Here is a 16725-nt window from a genome sequence, read left to right as displayed (position 1 = left end):
AGTTATTAAGTAAACTTACCATACAGTAGATATTGCAATAGATCATTGTTGCAGTAGACTAAGATAGTTGAATATTATCCCCAGCACCAGCTAGCTTTCTGGATTAAGAAAGAAGATAGGGAGATTAATGGCCTGGCTTAAAGTAAACTTTGAGATGACTTAAGGTATGAAGGTAGGACTGTTCTCAAAGGTACCCCATCTCTATGAAAAATGACATAGGATTGACTCACCATAAGTGCTTGTAACTCAGATATTCACCTAGCAAATGTCAGAGCAGTAAGTTAAACAAGTCTTTCATGTCAAAACCTCAAATCATCCTCATGAGCCGATTTAAATGGGGGTGGGGGATGGAGAGAGGGAGTGTCTACTGTAATAGTTATCATTCGAACATATGCTGTTGTGGTAAGTTTACTTTTATAAATGTACTATGTTCTTCCTAAGTATAACTACTGCAGTAGACTAAGCTATATGGGTAGATTGGTATAGCTTAACATGACTAGACAGAGGAAGGATGATAGTCCAGGAGCCCTGGGAGAATGGTCCTGGCAAAGCCTGTCCTAGACCTGGAGAAGGAATCTAGTGTTTTGTAAAAGTGTTCACAGATGACCAAGTTACTCCAAACAGCCACAGGTGAAGTGAAAATACTAGTACAATTGGCCTTGACTCTCCATGGAATAGTTTTGCTATGGTGGGTGTAACAAAAGGAATAGCATTAGACAACCATTTTGAAATAGCCTGTTTTGACATAGGCTGCCCTTTTTTGCCTTCAAAAGAAATGAATAATGGATCAGAAGTTCTGAAAAGATTTTGTTCTGTAAAGATATTACCTGCCTTGTCTGTGGAGTCTCCTTGTTTCATCATTTTTAGGTTCTGGAAATAAAACAGGGAGATGGATAGCTTGGTTTAAGGTTAACATGGACGCCCATTTAGGCATAAATGAATGATTGTCTTTGTGGAAAATAACAACTTTCATCTCACTTGACATCAGGATCAGGGACAGTATGTAATATGACAAGTGAGAAGCATATTTGCGTGCAATAACCTTAAAAGGTCTTAAATACACTGTGCAATTAATCTAACAGATATAATCTTATTTCTGTGCAATATCCACTGATGCTAAAACAGCATCCTGTGCAATAAGTAACAGCTGTGAAATTTTTGTGCACTAAATATCGTGTTTCCTTAGACTAGTGCCAACAGAATCCTATGCAATAAGAAGTAGCTGTGGAATTCTGTGCAATAAATACCGTGTTTCTTTAGCTTAGTCAATATCTGTTGATATCTAAAACAGTAAATATTATGCAGTAGAAATGTTTAAATGTAGTAATGTGAATTGTTATAATATGTTAGATGTTTGCACATAGAGCCTGCAGTAATGTAATTTCATTCAGTTGCACTTGTTGTGGAGTCTGAAAGACAATAAAGTTTATTTTGACTTTGAAAAAAATGAGATAAGGTTGAGCCACCATAAAAGCTTGCAACTCCGTTACTCTTCTTGCAGAGGTCAGAGCAATTAGTAAGACTGTTTTCCATGTTAAAAACCTTAATTCAGCCAGGTTAGCTGGTTCAAATAGAATAAGCATTTGCTTTTCTGTCACAAAATTAAGATCCCATGGAGGGGCTACTGGCTTTCTTGGGGGCTTCTTTTGCAAACCCCCTTTCATAGGTTGGTACTAGGCTATCGGCCCTAGGGCCTATACAAGCCTAGCCATAACAATTCCCTGGCTATTTCTTCCCACACTATTTACTTCCCTGGACCCCTGTCTAGCAGGGCGACTGACATGATCCCCAGGGTGAATTTCCTTTCTCCCATCCAATCATCAAGGTTCCTTTTGAAGAGGGCCAAAGAGGCAGTCTGCTTAACATGTATGGGCAGTCTATTCCAGAGTCTGGGGAGTCTCTAGGTCAGAAACCTATCCCTCCAGCATGTTTTGTTTATTGTGATGACAAGGTTTAGATCCCTGGAGCGTGTGACTCTGAGGGACTGGGATTTCTTTAAGTGTAGCATGTCCAACAGCTTTAAGTTTGACATGGCCTTGTATGTTAAGCAGAGATCGCCTCGGAGTAGACGATATGTGACAGACTATAGCTGGAGTTTAAGGCGGTCAGCAAAGGGCATCTGCTTTAGGCTTGTGATTCTTTTAATGAGGTATTTTGGTGGCCTTTCCAGTTGTTGCAGATGTCTTGAGAGGTACATACCAAATGGGGCGTTGTATTCTATAATGGGTCTAATGAGGGATGAGTACAGTGGGACAATGACCTCCTTTTTTCTGGATGAAAAGCCCTTAGTGATGAGGTGTGCCACATAGAACGATTGTGGCGATGTGGTTATTGAAGGTGAGACCACTGCCCACCTTTGTCCCTAAGTCTCTTATCACAGTTTTGGTGTTTAGTGTACTGCCACCTATGTGGTAATTCACGGGTACATTTTGTTTTCCCAAAGGGGATAATTATACATTTCTTGGCATTGAGCTTGAGCCCATGGCTCTGGCACCAAGCATCTGTTTCTGTACGGCCCTTTTGTAGAGTATCCACATCACTTGGGGATTCAATAATGGCTCCCAGTTTGCAGTCATCTGCAAAGTTTGTTAGCCAGAGTTCTTTAGTGTTGGCTGTTTCAAAAACATTTTGGCATGAGACTATATTTAAAGTGGGGGATCCATATGCAGATATGCTGAAATGGTCAACAATTAAACCTTCACTGAGGAGTAAGATAAGCCACAGGACAATAACAAACACAAATACTACAGAATCAGAAAAAATACTAGCCCTGAATGAGTGCTGGTTGTTTTCTTTGCACCAGCTGGAAAATTTTTTGCATCTACTAATGTATGGTTCTCTAGTAGTAAGCTTTCTTGCCTCCCATTAATAACTGCTGCACATCATCAGAAAAAAAAATTGCTTAAAATGTATTAAAATTCTATCATCTAGGCAGTCAGTTGTAGTTGTCTGTGGCTGGGATGTATCAAACACCCTTGGCCTTGTGTGAGTAAATCTAGTTTGTGAGGATTCTTGTGGTAAATGCCCTTGGTCATTTCCAAAAGAGAAGACCACTGCTGCCTGGGTTAGGAGTCACCACAATGATCTTTGGAGAGTCCTTCTGAATCTTCAAAATGAACCTGAATAATAGTGGAATGGGTGGAAAAGCATGTAGGAGCATTCCTGCCCAAGGAAACAAAACTGGACCTGTATTCCAAGCTTTCTTGCATAGAGTCCCGGAGCAGAATTTTGCCAACTGATTGTTATCAGTGGAGGCAAATACATTTATTTGAGGGGTTCTCCACAGTTGGATCGATTCTTGGAAGACCCTTTGATTTAGTTTCCATTTGTGAGGGTCCGTTCTGGCCCTGCTCAGCTTGTCTGCCCCACAGTTTTGCTCTAATAGTATGTAAGATGCCTACAGGATGAGATTGTGCTGAAAAGCTACATCTCAGGCTACCATGCCTAGTCTGCACAGAGTACAGTTTTGCTCTAACAGTATGTAAGATACCTGCACAATGGGATTGTGCTGAAAAGCTATATCCCAGGCTACCATGGCTAGTCTGCACAGAGTTTAAAATCTGGTCCCTCCAACCAGCTTTTTTATGTACTACATAATTGTGGTGCTGTCTGAAAACACTTATATATGTATTTATTTATTTGTACTTTGTTGACTGGTCACTTCTACTATGCCAATGGCCTCTTTTTAGGGGAGGCCGAAGGTGGTATTCATTCTGACTAGGGGAAATTTGGCCAGATAGTCAGGCAGATGGGTGCATCAGTTTACCATTTCATCTGAAGGATGGCACACAATCAGGAGTGCTGCACTGCAATGTTGGTACTGGAAAAGTAATTTAACTAACTGGTGTGGGAATAGAAACCATAACCTTCTGCACCAAAGGTGAGTGTGCCTCCTGCTGAGTTACTGAGACTTGTAGAGGGTCCTGGGGACCACAGATGCCTTGAGAGGGCTGACAGCATTTATAAGAGGTGGCATCTCTTTTATGCTTATGTTTATGTATTTTGATTGGACATTTTTGTTCCAAAGACCCTGCACTTCTACTCCTATAGACACTGCTTCCCAAGCAAAGTCTGAGACATCAGTTGTGATTGACTGTGCTGAAGCAGAAACGGAGAGTGGGAGATATGGATTATGATAAATGTGGTGTCTCCATCACAAAATCTCAAACTGGAATCTGAAAAGTCAGGGGATGCTGATATTGGGACCATAAAAATTTTAGGGCCTACTGGATTTTTTTTGTGGAGTCTTGCAAGATATATCATGAGAATTATAGATGCCATGAGACCCAGAATGCTGAGAAATTCCCTTGCTGAGATGGTAGTCTGAGTGGAAAAAATCAAGAAAAGATCTAAATACAGATCTATTTTTTCCAGTGAAAGAAAAGATGTTTGAACTGAGGTGTCCAGGAGACATCCCAGTAAAATGACCCTGTGAGGAGGAGTCAGGCAAGACTTCTACAAGTTCTCTTGGAATCCCAGCTTGTGCAGGAGGTCTCCTTACACAAGTGAGACATTCCTGGCACTTTGAAAAAGACTGCAAAGATAAGCAACTCATCTAAATAAGGACAATGTGAATACCTTGCCGGCTGCAGTAGACTATCACAGGAGCTAGGCCTCCCTGTACCCCTACACCCCCACATTTGCATGCATCAACTCCACAATTGCACATCAATGGGAAAAAGGAGAAACTCCTCCAGAAAATGCACTTCACTGTTGGGAAATCACTATTTGGAGGTTGGGGATGGCAAAATGGTTAAGGTGTTTACCTCACAGACATGAGGTACAAGGATTGATTCTCACCTTTGAAAGGGAAATTGGCTAGGCTTAAAATGGCTGACAAAAAAAGATTGCCTAATACTTACCTATGACGTTTGTGAATACCCTTAAAGCAACAGATAGACAAAAGAGTAATGCTGTGAACTGCTAAAGCAATCCAGTCACAAAAAACTGAATTTGTGATCTATAGGAAATGTGATGATATGTATGTTTTAAATCTAAGGTCACCTGGAAACTCAAATGGGGAATTAGGGATAACAAGTTGTTAAGAGACAGCATTTGGACCTTGGGTATTATCACAAACAAATTTAGAAAGGAAACATCCAGAACTGGTCTCAAAAAATCTTCTTTCTTTGGCACCAGAAGCATTCTTGAAAAAAAACTTCCCCTAACTGAGGAGAAGGGACAGCTTCTATCACCCCCTGAGCAAGCAAATGCTAAATGACAGGGGAGAAAAGAACAATCTGATCTAGTTGGTGAGGAGGAATTCCCTGAAAAGGAAGGAGAGACTCACTCTCAGAACCCATCTGTCTGAAACCATCTGTTGCCAAAAATTGAGAGGAGGTTCAAACTTTCTGGAAGGATTAAGGGACTGCCAGTGTGGGAGGTGGGTAGGAAAGTCCTTCACATAGTCCTTCAGACTTATTAAACTGTCTTTTGTTTTGGGGGGTGGGGGTTTCCTGCATTCATTTTGGAACCTCCCTGCCATTGCTTTTTAAATGTTTGCTTACCAACAGCTTGCTGGATCTGTTTATTTACTTTATTAAAAAAAGTTAAGAGGGAGCATTTAATCTCATGGCAAACTTGGAGAAGGAGGGCTGAAAAACCAGAGAGATGCCTTGAATCAACTTTACATTTTCATTGCACGTTTTAATGACCTCTGTAGCAGAATGTCCAAAAAGTAACCCCACCCCCTCTATCTTTCTCTCTTATTCAAAATTTCCTTCTTGACATCCTCTGGGAGGTTTTGAGAATGCATCCAGGTAAAACTCCTCATAACAATACCAGTAGGTGGCAGAATCATATGCATATTTCAAAAATGGGTAGTCACTTGAGACACAGAAGAAACCAAGTTACATAAAGCCTATTTCTCCTCACAATATGAAACAGATGCCAAATATTCTTCATATTCTCACAAGCAGCAACCATACACTTCAGCATATGAGCTTGACAGTTAGATAAAAATTCAAAAATCATATGTTGCAGTTTTTTCCCCAAATATATCAAAAGACTTACCAGCTTTCTCAGGGATAAATATTAACCAAATGTTTAGCAGCTGGATTCACTAAAGCAATAACAGTTGGATCTGATCTGGGGTGAGAGTTGTATAAAAACTTAAAAGACTGACACACTTTATATTGTCTATCTGCTTTTTGAGGTGCAGCAGGCTGGCTGGTCAGTGAATTTGTGTGCAGAGATAAAAACATCCTCCAAAACAGACAACATTTGGAACAGCAGTAGGTTCAGGAAATTCCATTTGTAACAAATCAAAATGCTTCATGAGTAGTTGAAGAACACCACTGTTTTTCCAAATGAAACAAGAAAAAGAGAATCCTTCAAAAGTACTGGCTGAAGACACACACACTTACATCAGGATCTGAATCAGAAATCAGTAGAGACAACAAAATCTCTGCCATCCCAGCCATTTTGAGGTTCAAATTATTGAATCTCATCAGAAACTGATGAATCCTTTTTTTTTCTTTTACCAGAAACAGACATACAGAAAGGGTCAAGAGCCAGCACTAACTCCTGAGCTAAGCCCAGTACATTATTCCTGTCCAAAGTAACTGAGACAGCAGAAGATATATAGTTAAGGTTTTGTTCCTTTTTGTTACAAATTTCTGCAGAAACAGACTTACTTTTGCTAATAAAAGCCTTCTTGGGCTGAGCACAGCTTTCCTGCTAGGCCAAATGGCCCTTCTCCTAGGACTGACAAGAGTGGCTCTCCCATAATGTTTTAGGTGTATACTAGGCTATCAACCACTAGGGCTTTTATAAGCCTAGCAATGAATCTCAAATGCATCCTGCAAGTTTTTTTTAGCCTTAAAGGTTATTTTAAGGGGTATATGTAAGTCTTCCAGGCCTGACTGCAAGGAATCCTGGAGCAGAATTTCTTTAGTTGTCTGTTCAGAGAGGAGCCAAACAGATCTATTTTAGGAGGATTCCCCACAATTGTATCACTTCCTGGAAGACCCCAGGGTGAAGTTTCCCTGCCTGAGGGACTATCCTGGCCCTGCTGAGCTTGTCTGCAGTAAAATTGTGCTCTGAGAGAATGCATGAAGCCTGAATATTCTGACTGAATTGAATTGCTACTTCCAGGCTATCACTGCCAGTCTTCACAGAGGGTAGGATCTGTTATACTGCTGTTTGTTTATGTGTCACATTACTGTGATGTTGTCTGTGAACACTTGCAGAGGTGCTGGGGAGCAGAGATGTTTCAAGGTCTTCAAAGTATTTATGACAGCCAATATCTCTCTGACATTTATGTGCTTCTGTCTGTCCACTGGTTCTCACAGAGCTTGCACTTTTAACCCTTTTTAAACCACTTCCCATGTCAGGTCTAAAGCATCTGTGGTAACTGACTGGAGGAGGATCAGAGGGGAAAATGGAGGACCCGGACCTCAAGCTATGTAGTCTACCTATCAACTGAATTTCAAACCAAAGTGTGTAGATCCTGCGTCCAGACCGATAAGAGGTACCATTGCATTTTCCTCATAAATAGTCTGGCAAAACCCAACATGATTATCATTGATGCCACGTACCTCAGAATCCGAGAAAATCAATTGCACGTTTTGTTTAGACTTGAGAAATTCAGGAAAAACTACTGAAACACATCCACTTTGTATGGGGGAAGGAAGGCCCTTCCCAAGGCCAAATCAAACATACATTTCATGAAAATAATTCTGTGAAACGAGATGACAGAAGACTTCTGGAAATTGAATGGAATCCTCAGATGGAACAGAAGTTCATGAACAGTTGCTAGAGACTCTTGATAGGTGGAAAAAAAAGAGTCTGCAAAAATAAGATAATCACCCAAATATGGAAGATTTGAATGCCTTGTAGTCTGAATTAAATAATAAATGGAGCTAGGCATTTTGTGAATATCTTTGGTACACTGGAGAGTTCAGAGAACTGATAATGTGAGCCAGGCACAGCAAATCTTAAGAAACATCTGAAATGTTGGCAATGGTTCATCTTTACCATGAAAACTAGATGAAGAATCAAAGGTAGAAGAGTGGCAGCATCTTGAACTTCAGGATCATGACAAAAAGGTTTACAGCTGAAAGATCCAACATGGGCCTCCAGGATCCTTTTGGTGTGAGAACTATGAATATCCTTGAATAATAACTTTTGCCATGGAAATCGACAGGCACTGGTTCAATGACTATATAAGACAATATGCTGTGCAGAGTGGGAGGAAAAAGAAATTTGGTTCCCCAGTCAAGGTGAAATCTCCTGAAAAGGAGGAAAGGATTCCCATTGTCAGGCACACCCCTGCTTTATTACAGTCAGAACCCAAATGTCTGAGACTATCTGATGCCATAGGGGAAGATGAAGTCTCAGGGGCATAAGAAGATTGCCAGTGTAGGAGGGAAGGGAACTTGAATAGCTAGGTAGTCATGCTGATTGGGAGTGCTGCAATTGAGATATGAAGCATTTCCTTTCTTTTTATCCTCCTTTCCATTGTTTTTAAACCCTGATAATTGGCTCCTTGCTGATTATATTTATTAGAAAATGAAAGTGAGGAGTAGGGAAAACTATACTTGGTTTTAAAAAGGAGGGTTGGATAATCTAAGTCAATCCTTGTAACAATTTCCCCCTTTCATCATACTTCTTTAGTACCTCAGCTGCAGAAGGGCCAAAAAGAGTCTCTTCTTCTAAGTGAGGACCCGCTTCAGTATGTTTGCACCTTTGCTTTGAGTATTGACAATTTGGTCCAGGAAGTTTGTGTTTACAAATTCCTGGAATCTCTGTGTCTGCACATTTGGTGTCATATATGATTCCCAGTTAATAGTGGGGTAATTAAAGTCACTCATGAATATGGTATTGGGTTAGATGGTGAGTGTTTCCAATACGCTTAAATACATTTTATAGGTTTTCTGGGTCATAGAGGGTCTATAGCTAGCAAGGAAGTGGTATGGGATTTTGCCTATGGTGATTTGAACACTGAGAAGCTCACATGCATTGTCCTGTTTGACAAGCCTTGAGGTAGTATATTTATTTTTGATTTAAATTTAGATACCTCCACATTTAGGCACTGTCTGTGTTGTAGCTGGTCTAAACATGTGGAAGGCGATATAGACTTACACTTCTGGTATGTTCTCCATGACTTTAAACCATATTTTGATCACCACACAGATGTCAACATTCTGTAGGTTGTGGAGAGCTTGTGGGGAGTGCAGCTTCTTGTTTAGATGCCTAGCGTTGGGCAGTAGTAACACCTTTAGATTTTCTTGGTTTTGATTTGCCATGTTGGAAGTACTTTCAGCATGGCATTGTCCAAAAAAGGCACTATGGGGGTGGACAATGTTTTAGCTAATATTCAAGAGCCTAGAGAGGAGAGGTGCAGATCATCCATGGCAAAGAAACATGATCTGTTGACCAGCTCCTTCCATGCTGACAGATATTGCACCCCCTCAGAATAACACCAGAAATTAAGAAACTAAGCCAATTATTAAAGTCAGTCATCTTCTGTTCGTATTGTGGCATCATCCTTGGAGCAGGTAAAATGGTGCTCAGTGCTAGGCTCATAACAACCTGGGACACATATTCTAAGAACTCCATGCTGTCTCTCTTCATATAATCTAGGGAGGTACATCTCAAGTCATTTTCACCCACATGGACTATGGCTGAGTCATACTGGTACCTGTGGTCCAATGACCTGAGTGCGTGCATAATGTGGCAGATCCTGGTCCCAATAAGCAACTGACTGTGACTTTCTCCTTACTCAGCCTGGTGAGAGTGACATCAGTATGTTTCAGAATGGAGACTCCAATGACCAGACTATTGGATTGTGTAATGGCTTGCTCATCTGGCTTGTTAGTAGAGGCTCCATGAGATGTGCCTGTATGTGTTGATGTGGGTGTTGTTTTGAAAGACTGCATTCAGGGCTGCTGAGGGTATTTGTTATGTTTGCTTCATCTAGGAGGTCTTTAGGATTTAGGAGGGTTACACTTAAGACCCTCAGCATATGTGGGTCTATGTGTCTACTTTGAACTGTGTGTGATGAGTGCAGCGTGTTTACTACTGACAACCTAAATGACAATAGTAATGCTTTTAAGTGAGAGCTTTGCCTCCAGTGACATTGTGGAAATACATCCCTCACATACTATCAGTTTGTTGGAGAATTAGCTGGTTGTCATTAAACATCAGGCAATTTCTCCATCTTCTCAGGATGCTCATATCCACCAAGATGGTAATAGAGATAGTGGGAAAGATAATATCCATGGCAACAGGCCCTTTTGTTACTGCTTAGATTGTTGTAGTGAGAATATAAAGTAAAGGCAGGAGTATCTGGTTTGCAACTCTGGGTGCAGTATTTGTCACTGCAAAACTAGTTGCCCTGTGTGCAAGTAATACTAATATATAGATCTTGCTGATTCATGGATGAATACATTAGGGAGATATTGTGATGTTTGATTAGACAGCAGCTAATCAAACAGTACTTACTGAAAAGAAACAATTAGCTTTGTTAAAAATGATGAAAAGAGGGGGTTTGCCTGTTTGCCTACTGCCTGACTACCAATAGTGATGGCATCACTACAGCTTTTCTCTACAAGTATACAACAACGCTCCTTTGATTCTTCTCTCGCCAGAAGCACAACAGGAGAACCAATCTCAAGATGAGGAGCAGGCACAGGCTCTTTGGTGATCAACAGTCTTGTCTACATAATGCAGGGGTCTGTAAGCTTGTTGTAGCCTCTTCCTGGTAGATGCCTTGAAACATAACAAGATCAGTCAGGAAGGTGCAACACAGACACTCACTGCGTAATCAGAAACCGTCAGGAGTCAATGCACACTGCTCCTTCTCTCACCAGAAGCAAAATATAAGCACAAATTCTAAGCTGACACCTATAAAGCAGTTATCAGGCTAGAATATCCCTATGCTTCTTCTCTAACCAGAAGCACAACAGAAGCACTAATCCCAAAATGACTACTGAGAGGCAGAATGTGGGCTCTCCAATAATTGGTGGTCTTCAACTAGATGTTGTAGATTTTAAAGGTAAGATAGAAAAAATGGATTAATATCCTAAAAGATGCAGTGTGCACTAAGCAGTTAGATATGAAAAGGGTAACTTAAGCTTTAGCAATCTAAGCACACAGCCACTAATTTAAAAAAAGCAAGATAGACCGGAAGTGGGTGAGCAAGTTGTATTCTGGCTTTATGGAATACAACAATAAATTTTAATAGCAGAGCGTGAGTGAATTCACAAAACAATAATTTTATGCTTACTCACAATAGCCAATGAAAGAAGAAAGGGAAGGAAATATGTGGTCAAATTAACATAAGGGGAAAGTAACTAGAAAGATAGTCGAGTTTAAAAACACATCACTACAGTGGGGGGAAATTAAATTTCTGTGTGACACACAACAGACACAGTTGTGGTCTCTTTTCCAGTTCAAATATGCAATTAAAAGTAGACTACAAGTAAAACACATTGTAAAGAAAATACACCACAATATACAAAATAGAATAAGGCAATGAAGCAATATAAAATACAAGAAAGCAAAAACAAACTAACCTTTCCCTCACAGCAATCTATGGCAGAGTCTGAGTGAGCTTTTCCAGTAAAGCCTTGACATGTTTTATTTTACCTCTTAAATAGAAGGTTTAGCTCCTAGTTCTACCCTCAGTTCACAGGTAATTAACCGTAAGTGACCTGTTCTAATTTCTGTGTGACTCACAAGAGACATAGCTGTGTTCTATTTCTAGTTTAAATATGTAATTAAAAGCAAGATACAAGTAAAACACAGTGTAAAGAAAATACACCACAATACACAAAATAGAAGGCAATGAAGAAATGCAAAATACAAGAAAGCAAAACAAACTAACCTTTCACTCACAGCAATGTATGGCAGAATCTGAGTGAGTTTTTCCAGACAGCTAACCTTCACAGAAGCAAGGTTAGCTGTTAACTTTTACAAATTCTCAAAAGATAACAGTAAAAATTTTAACATATGAGCTTGGAAGTGTAAAATCCTAAAAGTTAACTTACAAGAATAAATTTTCTTCCCCAACTTATCCATTGTTTTCCATCTTTGTCAGAAGGAATGAGTTTAGTAGCAGTAACCTGTTAAGCAGCTGCATATTTGAACAGAGAAATAACTGCTGGATCTTCTTTAGGATTAGAAAACAGGTACGTTTGTGTCTGAGGTACCTAATATAACCTATTTGACTTCTTGGAAACAAATGATTGACTGTAGGTAAAGTAGCACCAGTGAGAAAATCATTTTCTAAAGGCAAGACATGAGAGATTGCTGCAGCTTTTGGCATCTATAACTGTAATAAATCTCAACATATTGCTCCTCTTTTTGGGTCTATATTATAACACCGAAGAGGCGTTTAAGTGAACTCCTCTTTGTTGACACGTAAAACAGATTGCACTAAAGTACGAATGGTCAAAACAGCAAATTCTTTCCCTGGGAATGAATTTGTTTTCTCAAACACACACACACACACACACACACACACACACACACACACACACACACACACACACACACACACACACATACTACACCCCTAAATATACCAACTCTGAGATCGCACTGCAGTGGAGAAAAGGACAACACTGTGTAGTTGGCCAACTACACCTTTGCCCTGTAAAGTATTCATTGAATCGCGTAAATGCGTTTCGATGAATACATAGCGCTCATTTGGTGTTCGATATTATGTTGCGATGTAATACAGACACATCTTTTTTCAGCATTTTTACAGCTATACTTGTATTTTGAGTCTTATAATTAGTCATAAAAATCTCTTATATATCTCTCCCTCTTTCACCCCACCCACCCTTACTTTGCCACTAGCCTTCCTTTCTAAATTTTTTGTTTATGTTATTTCTCTCTCTTTATTTTGAAATTATATACAGCAGCTGCAACTGCACTGCAAGTGGCTAGGACTGGTTCCACCATCCTCCAGCAACCTCAGCCAGCCCCTGCATCTAGCCAAGGAAAAGCTAGGACTGCTCCCAGGTGGATATAGTGGGGGGGGACTGATAAATCAGCCTACCCCGTCCTCCTGGTGGTTCTGCATCAGCTAGGTGTACAGTCATTCTTATTGGTGGCTCTGCCAGGGTGGTCCATATGTCACCTAAATGGAGTTTGTGGAGGTGGTGAGGGAGTTGGTAGACCAGTGGATGGATGCTCACATCAGCCACACGAAAAGGCTCTTCTTGCAGCTGGTAGAGTCATATCCCTGCCCAACTCTGCCGGCAACACCTCAGGCAAGACTCACTAGGGAGGGGTGGACAGGGTGCTGTTTGCCCTCCCCCCACCCCCGACAATGACATGGGCAGAGCAGTATAAAAGACAATACCCACACTATCCTCCCAATCCCAGTATAGCCTTCCCTTTTGTGTCTTTGCCTTCCCCATCACCAGTATCTTACTTTTGTTTGCTGTTGTGTCTGAATCCACTGTCCTCCTCATTCAATGTGGTAACAGCTCCCCTCAGTCTTGCCTCTGATGTGTTTGCCTCTGCTACTGATCCTGAAGCACTAACCATACCTTCATCTTCCCTTACATCCTTCCCCAGTTTTCCCTCTTAAGGAAAAAAAATAGGCACTTGTCCCACAAAGTATTTTACCCTTCCTCCCCTCACCCTGTCATTCTTTCTCTTCCTGTTTCCCTTGTGCGTTTTCCTCTGCTTTCTAATCTCTTTTTACTTCTTCTTCCTCTTTTGGCTTTTCCCGGTTAGGGGTTGCCACAGCATATCACCTGTCCGCTCATGATTGGCAGTGGAGTTTTACGGTGTCGAGTTGCCAGTCCGGTGCCCAACCTTCCATGGAAGGCACACACATGCACGCACTCACACCTACGGCCAATTTAGAGTGTCCAATCCACCTATAGCATGTCTTTGGGATGTGGGAGAAAACCAGAGCACCCGGAGGAAACCCATGCGGCCACAGGGAGGACATGCAGACTCCACACAGAAGGCACACCAGCCAAGGATCGAACCGGAGAACCTCTTGCTGTGAGGCGGCAATGCTAACCGCTGCACCACCATGGCCGCCCTTTCTAATCTCTTTTTACTGCTGTCCTATATTCCCATTTTCACACCTTATTTTTGCAAAAAATAGATTTCAGTAATGCAGCAACAGGCTGCTTTTCCTCTCTATAATTGCTAATGCAGCTTTCTCTCCATTACCTCAGGTCCTGCTCTGGAGGTGAGTGGCATTAGTAACTAGCTGCAGCTTGAGTCCTAAGTCGTCATATTGTTAATTGATACTGATCTCTGACTACATTGCACCCAAATGATAAACTGCAGGAGAATAACCACCATTATGGTGAATATGTTTCTGAATCCCAGGGAACATCTAGCCAGATAGCATTACTTGCAGTTATGTATTTTTTTATTATTTCTATTCTGACAAAACCCTCTTACTGCTCGTGTCTCACTGTTACCATTCTTATGCAGTTATCATGGTTCTGCTAATGTTGTAGCAGCGGGTTGATGATATAATGGGTTACACCTGGCATGGGTCAAACTGTAAAAAAAAATCATAATTGAAAGGGTCGCTGTAAATATCATGGCACCCTCTTATTTTAGTGCAAAATTTGGTATTTTCCAGCAAATACCATACAGTTGTGAGGAATGACTACAAGGATGGGAGAAAAACAAAACACACTAGAAGTTGCAACATAAAGACAAACAATAAACAGCACAGAAGGTACAAGAAACAATTACTTAAACAGCACTGAATCCAAAATGAAATACCCATATGAGAGTAACAGCATAACCTAATATACGGCCATATGTATTTATTGTAAGATTTAAAAGTATGCAGTGCAGAAAATGAATTAAATAATCCATCAAAAGTTGCAAAGAATCATCAGTTGTGCACAGAGAGGTTTTTGATTTTGTGTATATAAAGAAGCACACAAACAAAATTAAGGCATTCAGCAAAACTGTATGCTCCTCTGAATACCAAAAAGAATTCTCTTGCTGTCTTCTTTGGTAGACAGGCCTTGTGCCATTTAGGTTGCAGCACAGTAAAACAACATATTTATGCACAGACACTCATATAGTTTTATATATATGTATGTATGTATGTATGTACAAAATGTGTACAGGCAGAACCGCAGTTAGCTCTTTTGTCACCCTGTGTCATTCTCTGATCTGGCACCTAAACTTAATGAGCAAAAAAAAACTCTTTCACTTCTTTGGAAGCATTATCAGCTACAATTTATACCACATACAAAGTGTCTATCATGCACTACCAACCGAATGACATCTGCTGATCACGCCCACTTACACATTGCACCCAGAGTGGCTGCCCCCTTTGCTTCACCCTAGCTACACTGCTATGTATAGATTGAGATAGAATTATTTCATGTTGTTGGTAAAATACTGAGACACTTTCAGATGACTCAGATTTCTGACAACAAAAAATTATGGAATTCTGTGATGTACGGCGCGTTCTACTGGTAATAGAAAATTACAATGGCTGCTTTGCTTTAGCTGTAATAGCAAATGCAGCATCAACATTCATTTATTACGCCTCAATATCCTCACAGCTTCATAAATCAATGCCAATACTACCTTCCTATTCCATTGATACCTGCAGATTGTGACCCAAACAACTTGTGTCATGGACAGCTGCCCTGTTCAGCCCATCCAAGTTATAATTCTGCTGCAGGAAGAATGCAATACATGCAAGTCTCCTCTGAGTGTATCTATGTGTTTGTGGCGGGGGGGGGGGTTGTCTCCCCCCTGTGTATATAGGTGGTGGGGAGGGTAATGGATGCTCATATCGATACTTCTCAGTACTTCAGGCATAGCTATGCTCTTGCCCTCATATTTAACTACACACTTCCCTAGAATAAATGATTTTCTTCACAAAGTTAGACCTGTTTAGCCTTGGTATAAATATCTGAATTAAAGCCTTTAAAAAGATACACTATCACTGGCTGGATGAGGTCTAGTATCTGAATATCTGCGCTCGGAACAAATAATAAGCTAGTCATCTTTCAGATCTTCTGTGAATTTTGTACTATCAAAGTATGTTCAGGAATCCCTTCAAAGTTAGAACTCTACCTCTTTCTACTATTTTATCATTACCGTTGTCTTGGTTGAAGTTGAAAAAGTAGCAATCCCATTAGAAGAAATCTAATACCCAGGATCCTACTTATTTGTATTATTATTACTATTAATTCATAATTTGTTATGGATAGACCCAATACATGCAAGTCCCTTTTTTTATCACTGGCAATGAAAGAATAACTGTGAAGTTAAACGGTTGGGTTCAGTCATGCTGTAAGCCAATGACAAATTGTTAAGCAAATGTTAAGCATATTTGTATGACATCAGAGTCCAAATCCAAAAGCATCTGACTTTTCACTGCTTACAAAACAGAAAGGATTCCTCTTAAGGATAAGAAGCATCCATCCTAAGCCTCATTATCCAGCCAAACAACATTACTTACAGTTATGTATTTTTTCTATTTCAATTCTGTGGCTAAGAGTTTTCACTGGAGAAAGTTTTTGGGACTTGTACTTTAAATGATAAAGGTTATGAGGAATTTTCCTGCACTCCCACTTCATTTACACACACACACACACACACACAGCTAAGGTTGTTGTTAATCCCATAATCTTTGACGTTCCACTGGTTAGAGGCATCCAGGTAGAATGCTAAAGTATCTGAGTTTGCTTCACTTTTCAGTCTACGTTCATAGGTCCATAGGTAAGTACCAGGATAACTGCCCTTGCGGGCCATTTTAAGCCT

This window comes from Protopterus annectens, chromosome 13.part0 (assembly GCF_019279795.1).
Source record: "Protopterus annectens isolate FY-2018-M chromosome 13.part0, PAN1.0, whole genome shotgun sequence".
Taxonomy (NCBI): Eukaryota; Metazoa; Chordata; order Ceratodontiformes; family Protopteridae; genus Protopterus; species Protopterus annectens.
This window is presented reverse-complemented; position numbering follows the sequence as displayed.